We start from the raw sequence: 14,964 nt of genomic DNA, 5'->3' as shown, positions 1-14,964 counted from the left end.
TGAAACGAAATGAACTCCCGTAATAATTGGGATTAGAATTTCAATAATTTTACTGGAAATTAAATGATCTGAAGTTTAAATTATTGATGATTCTTCAAAAACACAGTCGCCCGAACAGGGACTCGAACTCTGGACCGTTAGGTTAAAAGCCTAACGCTCTACCGACTGAGCTATCCGGGCTCAAGCGAGGTGAACTCCCGTAATAATTGGAATAAGAATTTCAATAATTTTACTGGAAATTAAATGATCTGAAGTTTAAATTATTGATGATTCTTTAAAAACAGAGTCGCCCGAACAAGGAGTCGAACCCTGGACCGTGGTTTGAAGCCTAACGCTCTACCGACTGAGCTATCCGAGCTGAATCGAAATGAACTCCCGTAATAATTGGGATAAGAATTTCAATAATTTTACTGGAAATTAAATGATCTGAAGTTTAAATTATTGATGATTCTTCAAAAACACAGTCGCCCGAACAGGGACTCGAACCCTGGACCGTTAGGTTAAAAGCCTTACGCTCTACCGACTGAGCTATCCGGGCTCAAGCGAGGTGAACTCACTTAATAATTGGAATTAGAATTTACATAAATTTATTGAAAGTGAAATGATCTTAAGTTTAAATTATTGATGATTCTTCAAAAACATAATGGCCCGAACTGGTACTCGAACCCTGGACCGTTAGCTTAAAAGCCTAACGCTCTACCGACTGAGCTATCCGGGCTCAAGCGAGGTGAACTCACTTAATAATTGGAATTAGAATTTACATAAATTTATTGAAAGTGAAATGATCTTAAGTTTAAATTATTGATGGTTCTTCAAAAACATAATGGCCCGAACTGGTACTCGAACCCTGGACCGTTAGGTTAAAAGCCTAACGCTCTACCGACTGAGCTATCCGGGCTCAAGCGAGGTGAACTCACTTAATAATTGGAATTAGAATTTACATAAATTTATTGAAAGTGAAATGATCTTAAGTTTAAATTATTGATGATTCTTCAAAAACATAATGGCCCGAACTGGTACTCGAACCCTGGACCGTTAGGTTAAAAGCCTAACGCTCTACCGACTGAGCTATCCGGGCTCAAGCGAGGTGAACTCACGTAATAATTGGAATTAGAATTTACATAAATTTATTGAAAGTGAAATGATCTGAAGTTTCTATTATTGACGATTCTTTAAAAACAGAGTCGCCCGAAGAGGGACTCGAACCCTGGACCGTTAGGTTAAAAGCCTAACGCTCTACCGACTGAGCTATCCGGGCTGAAACGAAATGAACTCCCGTAATAATTGGGATTAGAATTTCAATAATTTTACTGGAAATTAAATGATCTGAAGTTTAAATTATTGATGATTCTTCAAAAACACAGTCGCCCGAACAGGGACTCGAACCCTGGACCGTTAGGTTAAAAGCCTAACGCTCTACCGACTGAGCTATCCGGGCTCAAGCGAGGTGAACTCCCGTAATAATTGGAATAAGAATTTCAATAATTTTACTGGAAATTAAATGATCTGAAGTTTCTATTATTGACGATTCTTTAAAAACAGAGTCGCCCGAAGAGGGACTCGAACCCTGGACCGTTAGGTTAAAAGCCTAACGCTCTACCGACTGAGCTATCCGGGCTGAAACGAAATGAACTCCCGTAATAATTGGGATTAGAATTTCAATAATTTTACTGGAAATTAAATGATCTGAAGTTTAAATTATTGATGATTCTTCAAAAACACAGTCGCCCGAACAGGGACTCGAACCCTGGACCGTTAGGTTAAAAGCCTAACGCTCTACCGACTGAGCTATCCGGGCTCAAGGGAGGTGAACTCCCGTAATAATTGGAATAAGAATTTCAATAATTTTACTGGAAATTAAATGATCTGAAGTTTAAATTATTGATGATTCTTTAAAAACAGAGTCGCCCGAACAAGGAGTCGAACCCTGGACCGTGGTTTGAAGCCTAACGCTCTACCGACTGAGCTATCCGAGCTGAAACGAAATGAACTCCCGTAATAATTGGGATAAGAATTTCAATAATTTTACTGGAAATTAAATGATCTGAAGTTTAAATTATTGATGATTCTTCAAAAACACAGTCGCCCGAACAGGGACTCGAACCCTGGACCGTTAGGTTAAAAGCCTTACGCTCTACCGACTGAGCTATCCGGGCTCAAGCGAGGTGAACTCCCGTAATAAATGGAATAAGAATTTCAATAATTTTACTGGAAATTAAATGATCTGAAGTTTAAATTATTGATGATTCTTCAAAAACACAGTCGCCCGAACAGGGACTCGAACCCTGGACCGTTAGGTTAAAAGCCTTACGCTCTACCGACTGAGCTATCCGGGCTCAAGCGAGGTGAACTCCCGTAATAAATGGAATAAGAATTTCAATAATTTTACTGGAAATTAAATGATCTGAAGTTTAAATTATTGATGATTCTTCAAAAACAGAGTCGCCCGAACAGGGACTCGAACCCTGGACCATTAGGTTAAAAGCCTAACGCTCTACCGACTGAGCTATCCTGTCTCAAACGAAGTTAAATCCCGTAATAATTGGAATTAGAGTTTACATAAATTTATTGAAAGTGAAATGATCTGAAGTTTAAATTATTGATGATTCTTCAAAAACAGAATGGCCCGAACAGGTACTCGAACCCTGGACCGTTTGGTTAAAAGCCTAACGCTCTACCGACTGAGCTATCCGGGCTCAAGCGAGGTTAACTCACGTAATAATTGGAATTAGAATTTACATAAATTTATTGAAAGTGAAATGATCTGAAGTTTAAATTATTGACGATTCTTTAAAAACAGAGTCGCCCGAACAGGGACTCGAACCCTGGACCGTTAGGTTAAAAGCCTAACGCTCTACCAACTGAGCTATCCGGGCTGAAACGTAATGAACTCCCGTAATAATTGGGATTAGAATTTCAATAATTTTACTGGAAATTAAATGATCTGAAGTTTAAATTATTGATGATTCTTCAAAAACACAGTCGCCCGAACAAGGGGTCGAACCCTGGACCGTGGTTTGAAGCCTAACGCTCTACCGACTGAGCTATCCGAGCTGAAACGAAATGAACTCCCGTAATAATTGGGATTAGAATTTCAATAATTTTACTGGAAATTAAATGATCTGAAGTTTAAATTATTGATGATTCTTCAAAAACAGAGTCGCCCGAACAGGGACTCGAACCCTGGACCATTAGGTTAAAAGCCTAACGCTCTACCGACTGAGCTATCCTGTCTCAAACGAAGTTAAATCCCGTAATAATTGGAATTAGAGTTTACATAAATTTATTGAAAGTGAAATGATCTGAAGTTTAAATTATTGATGATTCTTCAAAAACAGAATGGCCCGAACAGGTACTCGAACCCTGGACCGTTAGGTTAAAAGCCTAACGCTCTACCGACTGAGCTATCCGGGCTCAAGCGAGGTGAACTCACGTAATAATTGGAATTAGAATTTACATAAATTTATTGAAAGTGAAATGATCTGAAGTTTATTTAATTGACGATTCTTTAAAAACAGAATGGCTCGAACAGGTACTCGAACCCTGGACCGTTAGGTTAAAAGCCTAACGCTCTACCGACTGAGCTATCCGGGCTCTAGCGAGGTGAACTCACGTAATAATTGGAATTAGAATTTACATAAATTTGTTGAAAGTGAAATGATCTGAAGTTTAAATTATTGACGATTCTTTAAAAACAGAGTCGCCCGAACAGGGACTCGAACCCTGGACCGTTAGGTTAAAAGCCTAACGCTCTACCAACTGAGCTATCCGGGCTGAAACGTGATGAACTCCCGTAATAATTGGGATTAGAATTTCAATAATTTTACTGGAAATTAAATGATCTGAAGTTTTAATTATTGATGATTCTTCAAAAACACAGTCGCCCGAACAAGGAGTCGAACCCTGGACCGTGGTTTGAAGCCTAACGCTCTACCGACTGAGCTATCCGAGCTGAAACGAAATGAACTCCCGTAATAATTGGGATAAGAATTTCAATAATTTTACTGGAAATTAAATGATCTGAAGTTTAAATTATTGATGATTCTTCAAAAACACAGTCGCCCGAACAGGGACTCGAACCCTGGACCGTTAGGTTAAAAGCCTTACGCTCTACCGACTGAGCTATCCGGGCTCAAGCGAGGTGAACTCCCGTAATAAATGGAATAAGAATTTCAATAATTTTACTGGAAATTAAATGATCTGAAGTTTAAATTATTGATGATTCTTCAAAAACACAGTCGCCCGAACAAGGAGTCGAACCCTGGACCGTGGTTTGAAGCCTAACGCTCTACCGACTGAGCTATCCGGGCTCAAGCGAGGTGAACTCCCGTAATAATTGGAATAAGAATTTCAATAATTTTACTGGAAATTAAATGATCTGAAGTTTAAATTATTGATGATTCTTCAAAAACAGAGTCGCCCGAACAGGGACTCGAACCCTGGACCATTAGGTTAAAAGCCTAACGCTCTACCGACTGAGCTATCCTGTCTCAAACGAAGTTAAATCCCGTAATAATTGGAATTAGAGTTTACATAAATTTATTGAAAGTGAAATGATCTGAAGTTTAAATTATTGATGATTCTTCAAAAACAGAATGGCCCGAACAGGTACTCGAACCCTGGACCGTTAGGTTAAAAGCCTAACGCTCTACCGACTGAGCTATCCGGGCTCAAGCGAGGTGAACTCACGTAATAATTGGAATTAGAATTTACATAAATTTATGGAAAGTGAAATGATCTGAAGTTTCTATTATTGACGATTCTTTAAAAACAGAGTCGCCCGAAGAGGGACTCGAACCCTGGACCGTTAGGTTAAAAGCCTAACGCTCTACCGACTGAGCTATCCGGGCTGAAACGAAATGAACTCCCGTAATAATTGGGATTAGAATTTCAATAATTTTACTGGAAATTAAATGATCTGAAGTTTAAATTATTGATGATTCTTCAAAAACACAGTCGCCCGAACAGGGACTCGAACTCTGGACCGTTAGGTTAAAAGCCTAACGCTCTACCGACTGAGCTATCCGGGCTCAAGGGAGGTGAACTCCCGTAATAATTGGAATAAGAATTTCAATAATTTTACTGGAAATTAAATGATCTGAAGTTTAAATTATTGATGATTCTTTAAAAACAGAGTCGCCCGAACAAGGAGTCGAACCCTGGACCGTGGTTTGAAGCCTAACGCTCTACCGACTGAGCTATCCGAGCTGAAACGAAATGAACTCCCGTAATAATTGGGATAAGAATTTCAATAATTTTACTGGAAATTAAATGATCTGAAGTTTAAATTATTGATGATTCTTCAAAAACACAGTCGCCCGAACAGGGACTCGAACCCTGGACCGTTAGGTTAAAAGCCTTACGCTCTACCGACTGAGCTATCCGGGCTCAAGCGAGGTGAACTCCCGTAATAAATGGAATAAGAATTTCAATAATTTTACTGGAAATTAAATGATCTGAAGTTTAAATTATTGATGATTCTTCAAAAACACAGTCGCCCGAACAAGGAGTCGAACCCTGGACCGTGGTTTGAAGCCTAACGCTCTACCGACTGAGCTATCCGGGCTCAAGCGAGGTGAACTCCCGTAATAATTGGAATAAGAATTTCAATAATTTTACTGGAAATTAAATGATCTGAAGTTTAAATTATTGATGATTCTTCAAAAACAGAGTCGCCCGAACAGGGACTCGAACCCTGGACCATTAGGTTAAAAGCCTAACGCTCTACCGACTGAGCTATCCGGGCTCAAGCGAGGTGAGCTCACGTAATAATTGGAATTAGAATTTACATAAATTTATTGAAAGTGAAATGATCTGAAGTTTATTTTATTGACGATTCTTTAAAAACAGAATGGCCCGAACAGGTACTCGAACCCTGGACCGTTAGGTTAAAAGCCTAACGCTCTACCGACTGAGCTATCCGGGCTCAAGCGAGGTGAACTCACGTAATAATTGGAATTAGAATTTACATAAATTTATTGAAAGTGAAATGATCTGAAGTTTAAATTATTGACGATTCTTTAAAAACAGAGTCGCCCGAACAGGGACTCGAACCCTGGACCGTTAGGTTAAAAGCCTAACGCTCTACCAACTGAGCTATCCGGGCTGAAACGTAATGAACTCCCGTAATAATTGGGATTAGAATTTCAATAATTTTACTGGAAATTAAATGATCTGAAGTTTAAATTATTGATGATTCTTCAAAAACACAGTCGCCCGAACAAGGGGTCGAACCCTGGACCGTGGTTTGAAGCCTAACGCTCTACCGACTGAGCTATCCGAGCTGAAACGAAATGAACTCCCGTAATAATTGGGATTAGAATTTCAATAATTTTACTGGAAATTAAATGATCTGAAGTTTAAATTATTGATGATTCTTCAAAAACAGAGTCGCCCGAACAGGGACTCGAACCCTGGACCATTAGGTTAAAAGCCTAACGCTCTACCGACTGAGCTATCCTGTCTCAAACGAAGTTAAATCCCGTAATAATTGGAATTAGAGTTTACATAAATTTATTGAAAGTGAAATGATCTGAAGTTTAAATTATTGATGATTCTTCAAAAACAGAATGGCCCGAACAGGTACTCGAACCCTGGTCCGTTAGGTTAAAAGCCTAACGCTCTACCGACTGAGCTATCCGGGCTCAAGCGAGGTGAACTCACGTAATAATTGGAATTAGAATTTACATAAATTTATTGAAAGTGAAATGATCTGAAGTTTATTTAATTGACGATTCTTTAAAAACAGAATGGCCCGAACAGGTACTCGAACCCTGGACCGTTAGGTTAAAAGCCTAACGCTCTACCGACTGAGCTATCCGGGCTCAAGCGAGGTGAACTCCCGTAATAATTGGAATAAGAATTTCAATAATTTTACTGGAAATTAAATGATCTGAAGTTTAAATTATTGATGATTCTTCAAAAACAGAGTCGCCCGAACAGGGACTCGAACCCTGGACCGTTAGGTTAAAAGCCTAACGCTCTACCGACTGAGCTATCCTGTCTCAAACGAAGTTAAATCCCGTAATAATTGGAATTAGAATTTACATAAATTTATTGAAAGTGAAATGATCTGAAGTTTAAATTATTGACGATTCTTTAAAAACAGAGTCGCCCGAACAGGGACTCGAACCCTGGACCGTTAGGTTAAAAGCCTAACGCTCTACCAACTGAGCTATCCGGGCTGAAACGTAATGAACTCCCGTAATAATTGGGATTAGAATTTCAATAATTTTACTGGAAATTAAATGATCTGAAGTTTAAATTATTGATGATTCTTCAAAAACACAGTCGCCCGAACAAGGGGTCGAACCCTGGACCGTGGTTTGAAGCCTAACGCTCTACCGACTGAGCTATCCGAGCTGAAACGAAATGAACTCCCGTAATAATTGGGATTAGAATTTCAATAATTTTACTGGAAATTAAATGATCTGAAGTTTAAATTATTGATGATTCTTCAAAAACAGAGTCGCCCGAACAGGGACTCGAACCCTGGACCATTAGGTTAAAAGCCTAACGCTCTACCGACTGAGCTATCCTGTCTCAAACGAAGTTAAATCCCGTAATAATTGGAATTAGAGTTTACATAAATTTATTGAAAGTGAAATGATCTGAAGTTTAAATTATTGATGATTCTTCAAAAACAGAATGGCCCGAACAGGTACTCGAACCCTGGTCCGTTAGGTTAAAAGCCTAACGCTCTACCGACTGAGCTATCCGGGCTCAAGCGAGGTGAACTCACGTAATAATTGGAATTAGAATTTACATAAATTTATTGAAAGTGAAATGATCTGAAGTTTATTTAATTGACGATTCTTTAAAAACAGAATGGCCCGAACAGGTACTCGAACCCTGGACCGTTAGGTTAAAAGCCTAACGCTCTACCGACTGAGCTATCCGGGCTCAAGCGAGGTGAACTCCCGTAATAATTGGAATAAGAATTTCAATAATTTTACTGGAAATTAAATGATCTGAAGTTTAAATTATTGATGATTCTTCAAAAACAGAGTCGCCCGAACAGGGACTCGAACCCTGGACCGTTAGGTTAAAAGCCTAACGCTCTACCGACTGAGCTATCCTGTCTCAAACGAAGTTAAATCCCGTAATAATTGGAATTAGAATTTACATAAATTTATTGAAAGTGAAATGATCTGAAGTTTAAATTATTGATGATTCTTCAAAAACAGAATGGCCCGAACAGGGACTCGAACCCTGGACCGTTAGGTTAAAAGCCTAACGCTCTACCGACTGAGCTATACTGTCTCAAACGAAGTTAAATCCCGTAATAATTGGAATTAGAATTTACATAAATTTATTGAAAGTGAAATGATCTGAAGTTTAAATTATTGTTGATTCTTCAAAAACAGAATGGCCCGAACAGGTACTCGAACCCTGGACCGTTAGGTTAAAAGCCTAACGCTCTACCGACTGAGCTATCCGGGCTCAAACGAGGTGAACTCACGTAATAATTGGAATTAGAATTTACATAAATTTATTGAAAGTGAAATGATCTGAAGTTTAAATTATTGACGATTCTTTAAAAACAGGACTCGAACCCTGGACCGTTAGGTTAAAAGCCTAACGCTCTACCAACTGAGCTATCCGGGCTCAAGCGAGGTGAACTCACGTAATAATTGGAATTAGAATTTACATAAATTTATTGAAAGTGAAATGATCTGAAGTTTATTTAATTGACGATTCTTTAAAAACAGAATGGCCCGAACAGGTACTCGAACCCTGGACCGTTAGGTTAAAAGCCTAACGCTCTACCGACTGAGCTATCCGGGCTCAAGCGAGGTGAACTCCCGTAATAATTGGAATAAGAATTTCAATAATTTTACTGGAAATTAAATGATCTGAAGTTTAAATTATTGATGATTCTTCAAAAACAGAGTCGCCCGAACAGGGACTCGAACCCTGGACCGTTAGGTTAAAAGCCTAACGCTCTACCGACTGAGCTATCCTGTCTCAAACGAAGTTAAATCCCGTAATAATTGGAATTAGAATTTACATAAATTTATTGAAAGTGAAATGATCTGAAGTTTAAATTATTGATGATTCTTCAAAAACAGAATGGCCCGAACAGGGACTCGAACCCTGGACCGTTAGGTTAAAAGCCTAACGCTCTACCGACTGAGCTATCCTGTCTCAAACGAAGTTAAATCCCGTAATAATTGGAATTAGAATTTACATAAATTTATTGAAAGTGAAATGATCTGAAGTTTAAATTATTGATGATTCTTCAAAAACAGAATGGCCCGAACAGGTACTCGAACCCTGGACCGTTAGGTTAAAAGCCTAACGCTCTACCGACTGAGCTATCCGGGCTCAAACGAGGTGAACTCACGTAATAATTGGAATTAGAATTTACATAAATTTATTGAAAGTGAAATGATCTGAAGTTTAAATTATTGACGATTCTTTAAAAACAGGACTCGAACCCTGGACCGTTAGGTTAAAAGCCTAACGCTCTACCAACTGAGCTATCCGGGCTGAAACGTAATGAACTCCCGTAATAATTGGGATTAGAATTTCAATAATTTTACTGGAAATTAAATGATCTGAAGTTTAAATTATTGATGATTCTTCAAAAACACAGTCGCCCGAACAAGGAGTCGAACCCTGGACCGTGGTTTGAAGCCTAACGCTCTACAGACTGAGCTATCCGAGCTGAAACGAAATGAACTCCCGTAATAATTGGGATAAGAATTTCAATAATTTTACTGGAAATTAAATGATCTGAAGTTTAAATTATTGATGATTCTTCAAAAACAGAATGGCCCGAACAAGGAGTCGAACCCTGGACCGTGGTTTGAAGCCTAACGCTCTACCGACTGAGCTATCCGAGCTGAAACGAAATGAACTCCCGTAATAATTGGGATTAGAATTTCAATAATTTTACTGGAAATTAAATGATCTGAAGTTTAAATTATTGATGATTCTTCAAAAACACAGTCGCCCGAACAGGGACTCGAACCCTGGACCGTTAGGTTAAAAGCCTAACGCTCTACCGACTGAGCTATCCGGGCTCAAGCGAGGTGAACTCCCGTAATAATTGGAATAAGAATTTCAATAATTTTACTGGAAATTAAATGATCTGAAGTTTAAATTATTGATGATTCTTCAAAAACAGAGTCGCCCGAACAGGGACTCGAACCCTGGACCGTTAGCTTAAAAGCCTAACGCTCTACCGACTGCGCTATCCGGGCTCAAGCGAGGTGAACTCACGTAATAATTGGAATTAGAATTTACATAAATTTATTGAAAGTGAAATGATCTGAAGTTTAAATTATTGACGATTCTTTAAAAACAGAGTCGCCCGAAGAGGGACTCGAACCCTGGACCGTTAGTTTAAAAGCCTAACGCTCTACCGACTGAGCTATCCGGGCTGAAACGAAATGAACTCCCGTAATAATTGGGATTAGAATTTCAATAATTTTACTGGAAATTAAATGATCTGAAGTTTAAATTATTGATGGTTCTTTAAAAACAGAGTCGCCCGAACAGGGACTCGAACCCTGGAACGTTAGGTTAAAAGCCTAAAGCTCTACCGACTGAGCTATCCTGTCTCAAACGAAGGTAAATCCCGTAATAATTGGAATTAGAGTTTACATAAATTTATTGAAAGTGAAATGATCTGAAGTTTAAATTATTGATGATTCTTCAAAAACAGAATGGCCCGAACAGGTACTCGAACCCTGGACCGTTAGGTTAAAAGCCTAACGCTCTACCGACTGAGCTATCCGGGCTCAAGCGAGGTGAACTCACGTAATAATTGGAATTAGAATTTACATAAATTTATTGAAAGTGAAATGATCTGAAGTTTAAATTATTGACGATTCTTTAAAACAGAGTCACCCGAACAGGGACTCGAACCCTGGACCGTTAGGTTAAAAGCCTAACGCTCTACCGACTGAGCTATCCGGGCTGAAACGAAATGAACTCCCGTAATAATTGGGATTAGAATTTCAATAATTTTACTGGAAATTAAATGATCTGAAGTTTAAATTATTGATGATTCTTCAAAAACACAGTCGCCCGAACAAGGAGTCAAACCCTGGACCGTGGTTTGAAGCCTAACGCTCTACCGACTGAGCTATCCGAGCTGAAACAAAATGAACTCCCGTAATAATTGGGATTAGAATTTCAATAATTTTACTGGAAATTAAATGATCTGAAGTTTAAATTATTGATGATTCTTCAAAAACACAGTCGCCCGAACAGGGACTCGAACCCTGGACCGTTAGGTTAAAAGCCTAACGCTCTACCGACTGAGCTATCCGGGCTCAAGCGAGGTGAACTCCCGTAATAATTGGAATAAGAATTTCAATAATTTTACTGGAAATTAAATGATCTGAAAATTAAATTATTGATGATTCTTCAAAAACAGAGTCGCCCGAACAGGGACTCGAACCCTGGACCGTTAGGTTAAAAGCCTAACGCTCTACCGACTGAGCTATCCGGGCTCAAGCGAGGTGAACTCACTTAATAATTGGAATTAGAATTTACATAAATTTATTGAAAGTGAAATGATCTTAAGTTTAAATTATTGATGATTCTTCAAAAACATAATGGCCCGAACTGGTACTTGAACCCTGGACCGTTAGCTTAAAAGTCTAACGCTCTACCGACTGAGCTATCCGGGCTCAAGCGAGGTGAACTCACGTAATAATTGGAATTAGAATTTACATAAATTTATTGAAAGTGAAATGATCTGAAGTTTAAATTATTGACGATTCTTTAAAAACAGAGTCGCCCGAAGAGGGACTCGAACCCTGGAACGTTAGGTTAAAAGCCTAACGCTCTACCGACTGAGCTATCCGGGCTGAAACGAAATGAACTCCCGTAATAATTGGGATTAGAATTTCAATAATTTTACTGGAAATTAAATGATCTGAAGTTTAAATTATTGATGATTCTTCAAAAACAGAATGGCCCGAACAGGTACTCGAACCCTGGACCGTTAGGTTAAAAGCCTAACGCTCTACCGACTGAGCTATCCGGGCTCAAGCGAGGTGAACTCCCGTAATTATTGGAATTAGAGTTTACATAAATTTATTGAAAGTGAAATGATCTGAAGTTTAAATTATTGATGATTCTTCAAAAACAGAATGGCCCGAACAGGTACTCGAACCCTGGACCGTTAGGTTAAAAGCCTAACGCTCTACCGACTGAGCTATCCGGGCTCAAGCGAGGTGAACTCACGTAATAATTGGAATTAGAATTTACATAAATTTATTGAAAGTGAAATGATCTGAAGTTTAAATTATTGACGATTCTTTAAAAACAGAGTCGCCCGAACAGGGACTCGAACCCTGGACCGTTAGGTTAAAAGCCTAACGCTCTACCGACTGAGCTATCCGGGCTGAAACGAAATGAACTCCCGTAATAATTGGGATTAGAATTTCAATAATTTTACTGGAAATTAAATGATCTGAAGTTTAAATTATTGATGATTCTTCAAAAACACAGTCGCCCGAACAAGGAGTCAAACCCTGGACCGTGGTTTGAAGCCTAACGCTCTACCGACTGAGCTATCCGAGCTGAAACGAAATGAACTCCCGTAATAATTGGGATTAGAATTTCAATAATTTTACTGGAAATTAAATGATCTGAAGTTTAAATTATTGATGATTCTTCAAAAACACAGTCGCCCGAACAGGGACTCGAACCCTGGACCGTTAGGTTAAAAGCCTAACGCTCTACCGACTGAGCTATCCGGGCTCAAGCGAGGTGAACTCACTTAATAATTGGAATTAGAATTTACATAAATTTATTGAAAGTGAAATGATCTTAAGTTTAAATTATTGATGATTCTTCATAAACATAATGGCCCGAACTGGTACTCGAACCCTGGACCGTTAGCTTAAAAGCCTAACGCTCTACCGACTGAGCTATCCGGGCTCAAGCGAGGTGAACTCACGTAATAATTGGAATTAGAATTTACATAAATTTATTGAAAGTGAAATGATCTGAAGTTTAAATTATTGACGATTCTTTAAAAACAGAGTCGCCCGAAGAGGGACTCGAACCCTGGACCGTTAGGTTAAAAGCCTAACGCTCTACCGACTGAGCTATCCGGGCTGAAACGAAATGAACTCCCGTAATAATTGGGATTAGAATTTCAATAATTTTACTGGAAATTAAATGATCTGAAGTTTAAATTATTGATGATTCTTCAAAAACACAGTCGCCCGAACAAGGAGTCAAACCCTGGACCGTGGTTTGAAGCCTAACGCTCTACCGACTGAGCTATCCGAGCTGAAACAAAATGAACTCCCGTAATAATTGGGATTAGAATTTCAATAATTTTACTGGAAATTAAATGATCTGAAGTTTAAATTATTGATGATTCTTCAAAAACACAGTCGCCCGAACAGGGACTCGAACCCTGGACCGTTAGGTTAAAAGCCTAACGCTCTACCGACTGAGCTATCCGGGCTCAAGCGAGGTGAACTCACTTAATAATTGGAATTAGAATTTACATAAATTTATTGAAAGTGAAATGATCTGAAGTTTAAATTATTGATGATTCTTCAAAAACAGAATGGCCCGAACAGGTACTCGAACCCTGGACCGTTAGGTTAAAAGCCTAACGCTCTACCGACTGAGCTATCCGGGCTCAAGCGAGGTGAACTCACGTAATAATTGGAATTAGAATTTACATAAATTTATTGAAAGTGAAATGATCTGAAGTTTAAATTATTGACGATTCTTTAAAACAGAGTCACCCGAACAGGGACTCGAACCCTGGACCGTTAGGTTAAAAGCCTAACGCTCTACCGACTGAGCTATCCGGGCTGAAACGAAATGAACTCCCGTAATAATTGGGATTAGAATTTCAATAATTTTACTGGAAATTAAATGATCTGAAGTTTAAATTATTGATGATTCTTCAAAAACACAGTCGCCCGAACAAGGAGTCAAACCCTGGACCGTGGTTTGAAGCCTAACGCTCTACCGACTGAGCTATCCGAGCTGAAACAAAATGAACTCCCGTAATAATTGGGATTAGAATTTCAATAATTTTACTGGAAATTAAATGATCTGAAGTTTAAATTATTGATGATTCTTCAAAAACACAGTCGCCCGAACAGGGACTCGAACCCTGGACCGTTAGGTTAAAAGCCTAACGCTCTACCGACTGAGCTATCCGGGCTCAAGCGAGGTGAACTCCCGTAATAATTGGAATAAGAATTTCAATAATTTTACTGGAAATTAAATGATCTGAAAATTAAATTATTGATGATTCTTCAAAAACAGAGTCGCCCGAACAGGGACTCGAACCCTGGACCGTTAGGTTAAAAGCCTAACGCTCTACCGACTGAGCTATCCGGGCTCAAGCGAGGTGAACTCACTTAATAATTGGAATTAGAATTTACATAAATTTATTGAAAGTGAAATGATCTTAAGTTTAAATTATTGATGATTCTTCAAAAACATAATGGCCCGAACTGGTACTTGAACCCTGGACCGTTAGCTTAAAAGTCTAACGCTCTACCGACTGAGCTATCCGGGCTCAAGCGAGGTGAACTCACGTAATAATTGGAATTAGAATTTACATAAATTTATTGAAAGTGAAATGATCTGAAGTTTAAATTATTGACGATTCTTTAAAAACAGAGTCGCCCGAAGAGGGACTCGAACCCTGGACCGTTAGGTTAAAAGCCTAACGCTCTACCGACTGAGCTATCCGGGCTGAAACGAAATGAACTCCCGTAATAATTGGGATTAGAATTTCAATAATTTTACTGGAAATTAAATGATCTGAAGTTTAAATTATTGATGATTCTTCAAAAACAGAATGGCCCGAACAGGTACTCGAACCCTGGACCGTTAGGTTAAAAGCCTAACGCTCTACCGACTGAGCTATCCGGGCTCAAGCGAGGTGAACTCCCGTAATTATTGGAATTAGAGTTTACATAAATTTATTGAAAGTGAAATGATCTGAAGTTTAAATTATTG

At 38.8% G+C, this 14,964-nt stretch overlaps 45 non-coding genes across 45 annotated transcripts; all 45 read right to left on the bottom strand.

The window, feature by feature from the left end:
• Nucleotides 1-107: 107 nt before the first annotated feature.
• Nucleotides 108-180, bottom strand: TRNAK-UUU (transfer RNA lysine (anticodon UUU)). Its single transcript has one exon. It is a non-coding gene; the product is annotated as a tRNA-Lys (tRNA).
• Nucleotides 181-465: 285 nt separating this feature from the next.
• TRNAK-UUU (transfer RNA lysine (anticodon UUU)) lies at nucleotides 466-538 on the bottom strand. The gene has a single exon. It is a non-coding gene; the product is annotated as a tRNA-Lys (tRNA).
• A 647-nt stretch (nucleotides 539-1,185) lies between these two features.
• TRNAK-UUU (transfer RNA lysine (anticodon UUU)) lies at nucleotides 1,186-1,258 on the bottom strand. Its single transcript has one exon. It is a non-coding gene; the product is annotated as a tRNA-Lys (tRNA).
• A 107-nt stretch (nucleotides 1,259-1,365) lies between these two features.
• On the bottom strand, nucleotides 1,366-1,438 carry TRNAK-UUU (transfer RNA lysine (anticodon UUU)). The gene has a single exon. It is a non-coding gene; the product is annotated as a tRNA-Lys (tRNA).
• A 107-nt stretch (nucleotides 1,439-1,545) lies between these two features.
• TRNAK-UUU (transfer RNA lysine (anticodon UUU)) lies at nucleotides 1,546-1,618 on the bottom strand. Its single transcript has one exon. It is a non-coding gene; the product is annotated as a tRNA-Lys (tRNA).
• Nucleotides 1,619-1,725: 107 nt separating this feature from the next.
• Nucleotides 1,726-1,798, bottom strand: TRNAK-UUU (transfer RNA lysine (anticodon UUU)). Its single transcript has one exon. It is a non-coding gene; the product is annotated as a tRNA-Lys (tRNA).
• Nucleotides 1,799-2,083: 285 nt separating this feature from the next.
• TRNAK-UUU (transfer RNA lysine (anticodon UUU)) lies at nucleotides 2,084-2,156 on the bottom strand. The gene has a single exon. It is a non-coding gene; the product is annotated as a tRNA-Lys (tRNA).
• A 107-nt stretch (nucleotides 2,157-2,263) lies between these two features.
• Nucleotides 2,264-2,336, bottom strand: TRNAK-UUU (transfer RNA lysine (anticodon UUU)). The gene has a single exon. It is a non-coding gene; the product is annotated as a tRNA-Lys (tRNA).
• Nucleotides 2,337-2,803: 467 nt separating this feature from the next.
• On the bottom strand, nucleotides 2,804-2,876 carry TRNAK-UUU (transfer RNA lysine (anticodon UUU)). Its single transcript has one exon. It is a non-coding gene; the product is annotated as a tRNA-Lys (tRNA).
• A 465-nt stretch (nucleotides 2,877-3,341) lies between these two features.
• Nucleotides 3,342-3,414, bottom strand: TRNAK-UUU (transfer RNA lysine (anticodon UUU)). The gene has a single exon. It is a non-coding gene; the product is annotated as a tRNA-Lys (tRNA).
• Nucleotides 3,415-3,701: 287 nt separating this feature from the next.
• TRNAK-UUU (transfer RNA lysine (anticodon UUU)) lies at nucleotides 3,702-3,774 on the bottom strand. Its single transcript has one exon. It is a non-coding gene; the product is annotated as a tRNA-Lys (tRNA).
• Nucleotides 3,775-4,059: 285 nt separating this feature from the next.
• Nucleotides 4,060-4,132, bottom strand: TRNAK-UUU (transfer RNA lysine (anticodon UUU)). The gene has a single exon. It is a non-coding gene; the product is annotated as a tRNA-Lys (tRNA).
• A 465-nt stretch (nucleotides 4,133-4,597) lies between these two features.
• Nucleotides 4,598-4,670, bottom strand: TRNAK-UUU (transfer RNA lysine (anticodon UUU)). The gene has a single exon. It is a non-coding gene; the product is annotated as a tRNA-Lys (tRNA).
• A 107-nt stretch (nucleotides 4,671-4,777) lies between these two features.
• Nucleotides 4,778-4,850, bottom strand: TRNAK-UUU (transfer RNA lysine (anticodon UUU)). Its single transcript has one exon. It is a non-coding gene; the product is annotated as a tRNA-Lys (tRNA).
• A 107-nt stretch (nucleotides 4,851-4,957) lies between these two features.
• TRNAK-UUU (transfer RNA lysine (anticodon UUU)) lies at nucleotides 4,958-5,030 on the bottom strand. Its single transcript has one exon. It is a non-coding gene; the product is annotated as a tRNA-Lys (tRNA).
• A 285-nt stretch (nucleotides 5,031-5,315) lies between these two features.
• TRNAK-UUU (transfer RNA lysine (anticodon UUU)) lies at nucleotides 5,316-5,388 on the bottom strand. The gene has a single exon. It is a non-coding gene; the product is annotated as a tRNA-Lys (tRNA).
• A 285-nt stretch (nucleotides 5,389-5,673) lies between these two features.
• On the bottom strand, nucleotides 5,674-5,746 carry TRNAK-UUU (transfer RNA lysine (anticodon UUU)). Its single transcript has one exon. It is a non-coding gene; the product is annotated as a tRNA-Lys (tRNA).
• Nucleotides 5,747-5,853: 107 nt separating this feature from the next.
• On the bottom strand, nucleotides 5,854-5,926 carry TRNAK-UUU (transfer RNA lysine (anticodon UUU)). The gene has a single exon. It is a non-coding gene; the product is annotated as a tRNA-Lys (tRNA).
• Nucleotides 5,927-6,033: 107 nt separating this feature from the next.
• TRNAK-UUU (transfer RNA lysine (anticodon UUU)) lies at nucleotides 6,034-6,106 on the bottom strand. Its single transcript has one exon. It is a non-coding gene; the product is annotated as a tRNA-Lys (tRNA).
• A 465-nt stretch (nucleotides 6,107-6,571) lies between these two features.
• TRNAK-UUU (transfer RNA lysine (anticodon UUU)) lies at nucleotides 6,572-6,644 on the bottom strand. The gene has a single exon. It is a non-coding gene; the product is annotated as a tRNA-Lys (tRNA).
• A 107-nt stretch (nucleotides 6,645-6,751) lies between these two features.
• TRNAK-UUU (transfer RNA lysine (anticodon UUU)) lies at nucleotides 6,752-6,824 on the bottom strand. Its single transcript has one exon. It is a non-coding gene; the product is annotated as a tRNA-Lys (tRNA).
• Nucleotides 6,825-7,111: 287 nt separating this feature from the next.
• TRNAK-UUU (transfer RNA lysine (anticodon UUU)) lies at nucleotides 7,112-7,184 on the bottom strand. Its single transcript has one exon. It is a non-coding gene; the product is annotated as a tRNA-Lys (tRNA).
• A 465-nt stretch (nucleotides 7,185-7,649) lies between these two features.
• Nucleotides 7,650-7,722, bottom strand: TRNAK-UUU (transfer RNA lysine (anticodon UUU)). Its single transcript has one exon. It is a non-coding gene; the product is annotated as a tRNA-Lys (tRNA).
• A 107-nt stretch (nucleotides 7,723-7,829) lies between these two features.
• On the bottom strand, nucleotides 7,830-7,902 carry TRNAK-UUU (transfer RNA lysine (anticodon UUU)). Its single transcript has one exon. It is a non-coding gene; the product is annotated as a tRNA-Lys (tRNA).
• A 467-nt stretch (nucleotides 7,903-8,369) lies between these two features.
• TRNAK-UUU (transfer RNA lysine (anticodon UUU)) lies at nucleotides 8,370-8,442 on the bottom strand. The gene has a single exon. It is a non-coding gene; the product is annotated as a tRNA-Lys (tRNA).
• A 272-nt stretch (nucleotides 8,443-8,714) lies between these two features.
• Nucleotides 8,715-8,787, bottom strand: TRNAK-UUU (transfer RNA lysine (anticodon UUU)). Its single transcript has one exon. It is a non-coding gene; the product is annotated as a tRNA-Lys (tRNA).
• Nucleotides 8,788-9,254: 467 nt separating this feature from the next.
• On the bottom strand, nucleotides 9,255-9,327 carry TRNAK-UUU (transfer RNA lysine (anticodon UUU)). Its single transcript has one exon. It is a non-coding gene; the product is annotated as a tRNA-Lys (tRNA).
• Nucleotides 9,328-9,955: 628 nt separating this feature from the next.
• TRNAK-UUU (transfer RNA lysine (anticodon UUU)) lies at nucleotides 9,956-10,028 on the bottom strand. The gene has a single exon. It is a non-coding gene; the product is annotated as a tRNA-Lys (tRNA).
• A 647-nt stretch (nucleotides 10,029-10,675) lies between these two features.
• TRNAK-UUU (transfer RNA lysine (anticodon UUU)) lies at nucleotides 10,676-10,748 on the bottom strand. Its single transcript has one exon. It is a non-coding gene; the product is annotated as a tRNA-Lys (tRNA).
• Nucleotides 10,749-10,854: 106 nt separating this feature from the next.
• Nucleotides 10,855-10,927, bottom strand: TRNAK-UUU (transfer RNA lysine (anticodon UUU)). Its single transcript has one exon. It is a non-coding gene; the product is annotated as a tRNA-Lys (tRNA).
• Nucleotides 10,928-11,212: 285 nt separating this feature from the next.
• On the bottom strand, nucleotides 11,213-11,285 carry TRNAK-UUU (transfer RNA lysine (anticodon UUU)). Its single transcript has one exon. It is a non-coding gene; the product is annotated as a tRNA-Lys (tRNA).
• A 107-nt stretch (nucleotides 11,286-11,392) lies between these two features.
• Nucleotides 11,393-11,465, bottom strand: TRNAK-UUU (transfer RNA lysine (anticodon UUU)). The gene has a single exon. It is a non-coding gene; the product is annotated as a tRNA-Lys (tRNA).
• Nucleotides 11,466-11,752: 287 nt separating this feature from the next.
• TRNAK-UUU (transfer RNA lysine (anticodon UUU)) lies at nucleotides 11,753-11,825 on the bottom strand. The gene has a single exon. It is a non-coding gene; the product is annotated as a tRNA-Lys (tRNA).
• A 107-nt stretch (nucleotides 11,826-11,932) lies between these two features.
• TRNAK-UUU (transfer RNA lysine (anticodon UUU)) lies at nucleotides 11,933-12,005 on the bottom strand. Its single transcript has one exon. It is a non-coding gene; the product is annotated as a tRNA-Lys (tRNA).
• A 107-nt stretch (nucleotides 12,006-12,112) lies between these two features.
• Nucleotides 12,113-12,185, bottom strand: TRNAK-UUU (transfer RNA lysine (anticodon UUU)). The gene has a single exon. It is a non-coding gene; the product is annotated as a tRNA-Lys (tRNA).
• A 107-nt stretch (nucleotides 12,186-12,292) lies between these two features.
• TRNAK-UUU (transfer RNA lysine (anticodon UUU)) lies at nucleotides 12,293-12,365 on the bottom strand. The gene has a single exon. It is a non-coding gene; the product is annotated as a tRNA-Lys (tRNA).
• Nucleotides 12,366-12,650: 285 nt separating this feature from the next.
• TRNAK-UUU (transfer RNA lysine (anticodon UUU)) lies at nucleotides 12,651-12,723 on the bottom strand. Its single transcript has one exon. It is a non-coding gene; the product is annotated as a tRNA-Lys (tRNA).
• Nucleotides 12,724-13,010: 287 nt separating this feature from the next.
• Nucleotides 13,011-13,083, bottom strand: TRNAK-UUU (transfer RNA lysine (anticodon UUU)). The gene has a single exon. It is a non-coding gene; the product is annotated as a tRNA-Lys (tRNA).
• A 285-nt stretch (nucleotides 13,084-13,368) lies between these two features.
• On the bottom strand, nucleotides 13,369-13,441 carry TRNAK-UUU (transfer RNA lysine (anticodon UUU)). Its single transcript has one exon. It is a non-coding gene; the product is annotated as a tRNA-Lys (tRNA).
• Nucleotides 13,442-13,548: 107 nt separating this feature from the next.
• Nucleotides 13,549-13,621, bottom strand: TRNAK-UUU (transfer RNA lysine (anticodon UUU)). The gene has a single exon. It is a non-coding gene; the product is annotated as a tRNA-Lys (tRNA).
• A 106-nt stretch (nucleotides 13,622-13,727) lies between these two features.
• TRNAK-UUU (transfer RNA lysine (anticodon UUU)) lies at nucleotides 13,728-13,800 on the bottom strand. Its single transcript has one exon. It is a non-coding gene; the product is annotated as a tRNA-Lys (tRNA).
• Nucleotides 13,801-14,085: 285 nt separating this feature from the next.
• Nucleotides 14,086-14,158, bottom strand: TRNAK-UUU (transfer RNA lysine (anticodon UUU)). The gene has a single exon. It is a non-coding gene; the product is annotated as a tRNA-Lys (tRNA).
• Nucleotides 14,159-14,265: 107 nt separating this feature from the next.
• TRNAK-UUU (transfer RNA lysine (anticodon UUU)) lies at nucleotides 14,266-14,338 on the bottom strand. Its single transcript has one exon. It is a non-coding gene; the product is annotated as a tRNA-Lys (tRNA).
• Nucleotides 14,339-14,625: 287 nt separating this feature from the next.
• TRNAK-UUU (transfer RNA lysine (anticodon UUU)) lies at nucleotides 14,626-14,698 on the bottom strand. Its single transcript has one exon. It is a non-coding gene; the product is annotated as a tRNA-Lys (tRNA).
• A 107-nt stretch (nucleotides 14,699-14,805) lies between these two features.
• On the bottom strand, nucleotides 14,806-14,878 carry TRNAK-UUU (transfer RNA lysine (anticodon UUU)). The gene has a single exon. It is a non-coding gene; the product is annotated as a tRNA-Lys (tRNA).
• Nucleotides 14,879-14,964: the final 86 nt, after the last annotated feature.

This window comes from Phalangium opilio, unplaced genomic scaffold (genome assembly GCF_054372755.1).
Source record: "Phalangium opilio isolate 3A_F unplaced genomic scaffold, DU_Popi_V2 ptg001170l_1, whole genome shotgun sequence".
NCBI classification, from domain to species: domain Eukaryota; kingdom Metazoa; phylum Arthropoda; class Arachnida; order Opiliones; family Phalangiidae; genus Phalangium; species Phalangium opilio.
This window is presented reverse-complemented; position numbering and strand designations above follow the sequence as displayed.